Source organism: Archocentrus centrarchus, unplaced genomic scaffold (genome assembly GCF_007364275.1).
Source record: "Archocentrus centrarchus isolate MPI-CPG fArcCen1 unplaced genomic scaffold, fArcCen1 scaffold_128_ctg1, whole genome shotgun sequence".
NCBI lineage: Eukaryota > Metazoa > Chordata > Actinopteri > Cichliformes > Cichlidae > Archocentrus > Archocentrus centrarchus.
In genome coordinates, this window is record NW_022060173.1 from 34,406 (window position 1) to 41,291 (window position 6,886).

General features: G+C 37.8%; 1 long non-coding RNA gene across 1 annotated transcript; it reads right to left on the reverse strand.

The window, feature by feature from the left end:
• Nucleotides 1–5,408: 5,408 nt before the first annotated feature.
• On the reverse strand, nucleotides 5,409–6,444 carry LOC115775433 (uncharacterized). Its single transcript, XR_004019319.1, has 3 exons — nucleotides 6,316–6,444; nucleotides 6,017–6,144; nucleotides 5,409–5,743 (listed from the first exon to the last, which is right to left on the reverse strand). It is a non-coding gene; the product is annotated as an uncharacterized LOC115775433 (long non-coding RNA).
• Between the last annotated feature and the right edge of the window lie 442 nt (nucleotides 6,445–6,886).

Sequence of the window (6,886 nt, forward strand, 5' to 3'; positions counted from 1 at the left end):
GAGGATGACGCAGCACTTCTGACCTTTCAGCTGCCTGTAGAAAAGATATCAGTGATAAAGTTACTTTGGATGATAAATGATTTGTCACAAGGAAAAAAATGTATACATCAGGCAAAAATAAGAGTCTGCCTTTCACAGTGTGCTTCTATGGATAAAACAATCTGCATTTCAGTGGCCTTAGATCACTTTAATGAAACTGCCATAGAAGTGGAGCTTCTGTTTAAGCTCCATAAAACACACAAACATGGTTCACACAGATGTCAGTTGCATCAAAATGGCACCTCCTTTGTCCTTGGGATTGTTTCTACTCATTATTTATGATTTCTCACTCCAAAATCTTAGTAGTAGTTGTTCGGGGCAATGTAGTTAAGTAAGATTGACTTCATTGTTTGGAGGCTGGTTTCACGCGGGACTACAAGATTACTGCAACGTCTGCAAATTCTGTTTTCAAAATATTTTAATGGCCAAAGACAATATTTTGTCGTTGTTGTTGTTGTTCATTCTTACCTGTGAAAGGTAAGCATGTGATCCAGTTTGGACTGTAAAACGGTTTGAACAACTCCACGCAGCACCTGAATAATGCTCCTCTGTTTTTATGTTTGCCACATCAAATATGGCGGCAGAGTTAACGCTCAATGCGGCGTCTACGTATATATGTCTATGATTATAGCCAGTCATTTTGATCAGCTTGGTCCACTCTGTCATCATCATAGCATAAAAGTTTGATGTCAAATATATAATTTCTTTTACAATGTCTGTTGTCATCATTTACCCAACTTGAATTTTCACCAGATGAAGCTGAATCCTATTTTACATGAGATTTTTTTCACTTTTTCTTCCTGTTTATGACAATTCCTTTGTTTGAATCATTATTCAGTAGAAATTTCATTTATTAATGGAATAGCAAGCTCACTTTTTAAAAATTTTCTTAAACATCTGTCATTATTTCTAGCATTAGATAAAAATGCTTACTGGATAAAAATGCTGAGAAAAACTGCTTTAATATTCCTCAGTATAAACATTTCTCAACTGATCTAATCTCAGCTTCACTGATTCAGGATGGCTGTCTGACAACCACAGTGGAGATATTTCACTGAGTTAAAGGTCAGAGTTCAGTCACAGTTTCATATTTAACTGAAAACTTGTAGAGCAGCTTTCCAAATCTGTAATAGTGAATGGTCAATTGACTGGTTCTTATAGCGCTTTCCCACTCCACCTAAGCACTCAAAGCGCTTTATACAATGCACAGAATGTAAAGGTAAATCAATAAAAGTCAAACATCAGAAATGTCTCAGCTTTATAGGTTTTAAATATTTCAGTACAGTATTGGGAGGACGAGCCATTTAAAATAACAAATGCAGAGCGTGTCAGGAAAAATTAAGCCATTATGAATGGATCCAGATGGGATGAGCTGGGAAATGGCTGGAGCCTGAAGTGGATCTAGGACTTATCCGGTCTGAATCCATGACCCTCGTCTGCTTTGGATCCTTCCTTCTGTGGAGCTGGACTCGGACATGTTTTGCTGATCTGTTACGGAGCTGATGATCCCATCGGATGGATCCAGCAAAGCACCAAAATCACAGATTGAAGTCATTTTCAGTGGAAATTATGTTGTGATTAATGTTCTCAATTTCAGACACCACAACTTTCAAAATGATGACATTTAAGCCACTTCAAACACATTTAGCCTTAAAACTATTTCACTCTCATGTTCACTCCAATATTCACATTGTCTCCAGGATCCAGACATTTTTCCATCAGTGTTACAAAACAACAAATGATTGATCATTGATCAGTGTGTTCTGCAGCTGTTCAAATCAGTTTGATTTGAACAGCCTGACAAAGGGTCGGAGCGCTGTTGAGCCGAGTATTCCTTTCGCTTTAACTAGTAGTGACTTCATGAATTTCTTCACAAATAAAATTTTATCCATTAGAGAAAAAATGATTCATAACCATCTCAAAGACTTATCTTCATGTTCGGCTGTTTTCAGCACTGCTGGTATTTGTTTAGACTCTTTCGCTCTAATTGATCTTTCAGAGTTAACTTCAATAGTTACTTCCTCCAAACCATCAACGTGTTTATCAGACCCCATTCCTACTATACTGCTCAAAGAAGTCCTTCCATTAATCGATGCTTCAATCTTGAATATGATCAATCTGTCTTTATTAGTTGGTTATGTACCACAGACTTTTAAGGTGGCAGTAATTAAACCGCTACTTAAAAAGCCATCACTTGACCCATCTGTCTTAGCTAATTATAGGCCAATCTGCAACTTTCCTTTTCTCTCAAAAATTCTTGACAGAGTAGTTGTAAAACAGCTAACTGATCATCTGCAGAGGAACGGTTTATTTCAACAGTTTTAGTCAGGTTTCAGAATTTGCTGCTTATAAATTAAGATAAAACTGAAGTTCAGCCCCATAAATCTTAGAAACATGGTGTCTAACCAGATACTTACTGTGGATGGCATTACTTTGGCCTCCAGTAACACTGTGGGAAATCTTGGAGTCATTTTTGACCAGGATATGTCCTTCAATGCACATATTGAACAAATATGTAGGACCACTTTTTTGCATTTGCGCAATATTTCTAAAATTAGAAACATCCTGTCTCAGAGTGATGCTGAAAAGCTAATTCATGCATTTATTCCTTCTAGGCTGAACTATTGTAATTCATTATTATCAGGCTGTCCTAAAAGCTCCCTGAAAAGCCTTCAGCTGATCCAAAATGCTGCAGCTAGAGTACTGACAGGGACTAGAAAGAGAAAGGAAGGCTTAAAACTTTCCTTTCTGATAAAGCTTATAGTTAGGGCTGGATCAGGTGACCCTGAGCCATCCCTTACATATGCTGCGATAGGCCTAGAGGCTGCTGGGGGGGTTCCTATGATGCACTGAGTATTTCTTTTCATTGGCCTCTTTTTCTCTGTTTATACTCCACTCTGCATTTAATCATTGTTATTATTAATCTCTGTCTCTCTCCCCTCAGTCCCAACCGGTCGCAGCAGATGACTGCCCCTCCCTGAGCCTGGTTCTGCTGGAGGTTTCTTCCTGTTAAAAGGGAGTTTTTCCTTCCCACTGTTGCCAAGTGCTTGTTCATAGGGGGATGTTTTGACTGTTGGGTTTTCTCTGTAATTATTGTAAGTCTTTACCTTACAATATAAAGTGCCTTGAGGCGACTGTTTGTTGTGATTTGGCGTTATGTAAATAAAATTGAACTGAACTGAAATTGAACTGTGATGCTGCAGTAAAATACACTATATATTTTAGAGGCACTGACTAACAGTCTGACAGCTGCAGCTGGGCTGATTATAAATCTGTGATGTAATCGCTGTCTCTGCCATATTGACAATGACTATAAAAGCTCTAATGTTACGTACAAAAAATAAACTAATGTCTAACTGGGATTTCAGTGCTTATAAAAACATAAATGTCTGCAAATTAAGTTGCTCCTATGATCGCTTTGACAGCGACTTTATGAATGAGGAAATGAATTGGAACATTAAACAGGTGCTTCAGGTGCAGCAGGAGGGGAGGAGTCAGAGAGACACTCAGTGTGTTAGATAAAACATGCCAGTGAGATGGTTACCAGCTAGCAGGTTAGGTTCACAGAGTCTGGAGCCCCACAAACTGACCCAGAGTTGAAGTTAATGCTCTTTCTGAAAGTGAAAACCTGAGTTTTCCTCATTTTAGGGTTAGCAAGCCCAGAGTTGGTAGCTAAACCAGCTTCCTGAAATAGGCCCCATTGCAGTCAAATGTAGAGGTTTACAAATGAAACTAAAGAGGCGTCACTTTTCATTGACATAAATAGGTGCATTAAACCTTGCCTTACCTTATTCTGGCTGTTCACAGTAAAATGGGCAGTGTTAATGCAACACTAAAAGAGTCAATTTTAACACTGAGCCAGTGAACATATGGTCCCGTCCTGTACAGTGTTAAAATTACACTGAGCTCAGTGTTACATTTTCAGAGTTGATTTTACTCTGATTAGAGTTAAATTTAGTTATAGAGTAAAATTTAATCAACATTCACAGTGTTAATATACTTCTACTCTATGAGATAAATAACAATCAAAGTGTTATTTAAATATGACACTGCTACTTTTCAAGTGTTACCGTATTTTCCGGAGTATAAGTCGCACTTTTTTTCATAGTTTGGCTGGGGGTGCGACCTATACTCCGGAGCGACGTATATGTGACATTTATAACACATGAACCAAAATACTCCAGCCACTTGACATCTCCGTGAACTGCAGCTTTAAGGCAGTCTTGCGTAACCTGTGGGCGCAGTGGATGGTGGATGGAGAGCACAGCTTAACGGCAACTGGGAGAATGCGCCACCCAACTTTCCTGGAAGTCATTGGATGGATCAAGAAAACATGGGCTTCAGTGACAAACCATCCTGTTGGGATTCAGAAAGGCTGGAATAATTGGAACTGCAGTTGACGACGAGTCTGACTAACGTGACACAGAAGAGGAAGCGGCGCTTCGTCTACGGAGTGTACGGAGTTGTTTAGAAGTGACACCGAGGATGAAGAATTCAATGGATTGATGGTTTGGTTAACTTGTTAGTATGTTCTTTATGCTATGGTTATCTGAATAACTTAATGTTACGTTAACATACTGTAGCGATTCTCTTAGTTAGAGAGCGTGTTGATGTTGTGGGATTTCGGACTGTTCGGGAGGTTCGTGAAGGCAGCATGGAGAGAGAGAAAAAGACCGAGAGCTTGCCTGTGTGTGTGTTGCTGTTCCGCTGTTGCAGTTGTGGTTGGCGTGGCTGTGGCCTACAGCAGCCGTTTTTCTGTTAATAAAGACGACCTTTGTTGTGAATATCGCCGACTTTGGAAGTGTGTTTACAACGTTACAATACCGATCTAAATCAACTCCTACAATTTTCTTCTTAAGTGTAAGATCTGTTTAATTCTGTTAATTAAATGTAACTCTAAACACAGTGTTAACTTGTAACTAATCCAGTCAGTGTCAAAAAAATGTACACAATTATATACTGTTTTTATAAACCTGTTGTTAATATTTCTTACCGACATACAGCCAAAAATGTTTGTAGCACAAAAAGAACCCATCTTCCTTGTCTTATTAATTTATTAAGTTCAGTACAAAAATAAATTGCACTTAAAGGCTTCTCTGCATTTTCAGTTTGATCACAAAGAAAAAACTTTTCTAACACAATGTGAATTTACTGGAACATCTTTATCCATTTATCTAAGAAATACATATTTTTTAAAGAACTTGACACTAGTGCCATTTTTAACAAACAAATATCAATTGGTCAGTGACAAAGTTAAAAGTACCCATTTTCTTAAGGTCACGTAAAATTTTTTGCTAAAAATTACACAAAAGCTTTTTAAATTAGATCTTTAGATTACCAGTCACAATTAGGAATATGTTGCTGTTGTTGCCAATAAAATTCTGTAGCCCCAGTTCAAAGTAATTTTGTGTTTGACATGGAGAGAGTTCACTACAAAGTTCTGAAGCAATTTCAGCAACTTCCTTTAATTCTCCAAGTTCCAAGACGTACATGTTGTGGAACGTTTGATTATAAACCGTTCCAAATACGAAGTAAACGTTAAAAAGTTCATCAAAGCTCCAAGTGAGCTGGTTGACTTGCATGGTACGACCTGCTTGTCCAGAACAATGAAGAACTCGTGGATGGTCTTTGTCCCAACAGCAAGTGGGTAGGGTTGCGTAGTGGAGTTGATGGCATCAACATGTTCCTGGATGCTTGTTCCACTCTAAGTATGAAAAATATGAAGTAAAAAAAGGAAAATAGGTGGGATTAAAATTTTCTGTCAAAAACTGCTAGAAGCTTTCCCTGTCAAAGTTCAAATCAACACCTAACCAACACTCTCTGCCCCCAAACAAAGAAATACATAGTAATAAAAGGAATAAAATTGGTTCCGTATAATTTTAAAACAGAATCCATTTCATATATGAAAAGAATCATAGAAAAAGAGGAGAAAGGGAACAGATAATAGTTGTTGCAAAAATTAACATACATTACAAACCTTCTGGAAGACCACATGGTGCTTCTCATCCTGGGATGGAGAAACCTTGCCAGGTCTTTTGTGGCCCTGACAGGAAGGAGGAGACAGGTGGAGCAGGAGAATGATGGAAGCAAGATCGCTGTCCCAGCCTGTGAAAACAGAAATAACACAGAACGTGAAAATAAAGGAAAAAAACATTCAAAAAGGCTATTCCTTTAAAGCCAAAACTTAAATTAAATCAAAAATTCTTTATTATTCCCCCACCTACTTAATACTTTAAAGAGAAAAGTTTAAGTCCTACAGAACATAATTTAAACTACCAGAGGGTCTCATCCAGTGCCTCCTCACTTGAAGTTCCTTCAGCACAGTAGATCAGTTCTTCAAGGTCGGTTGAGGTAGGGAGAGTCTTGCTCTGCTGGATAACTTTCTGCTTGAAAACAGTCGGCCACCTAAAGTAAAAGGCATTCTATTAATTGAGCACAGAAAACAATAAGACAAGAAGTACATCACTCATGAAAATTAATACAAACACATTGAAAATAATCACTGCAAACCATACACTACCATGTTGAAAAATTATTTAAAATAAAAACAAAAGTATTCCAATATAAAGCGAATGTTTGCAGTTTATGCAGAAAATGGGGGGAAAAAAATGTTGGCACTAACCTCTCCAAAAACCTGGAAGCTACATCTTCTCCAAGTTCCAGAATGAAGTCTTGATCAATCTAAACATGTGGAAAAAGAGCTTATTGCAACATAACACGAAGCCAATTCATCTCCAGGCCTTTATTTCAGGGGCAGGTTTGTTTAAAGAGGTTATTAATTTAAAAAACAAAGATCTTACTGGATTGTGTGATCAACTCATGATCACAAACTACCTTCTTTGATTTC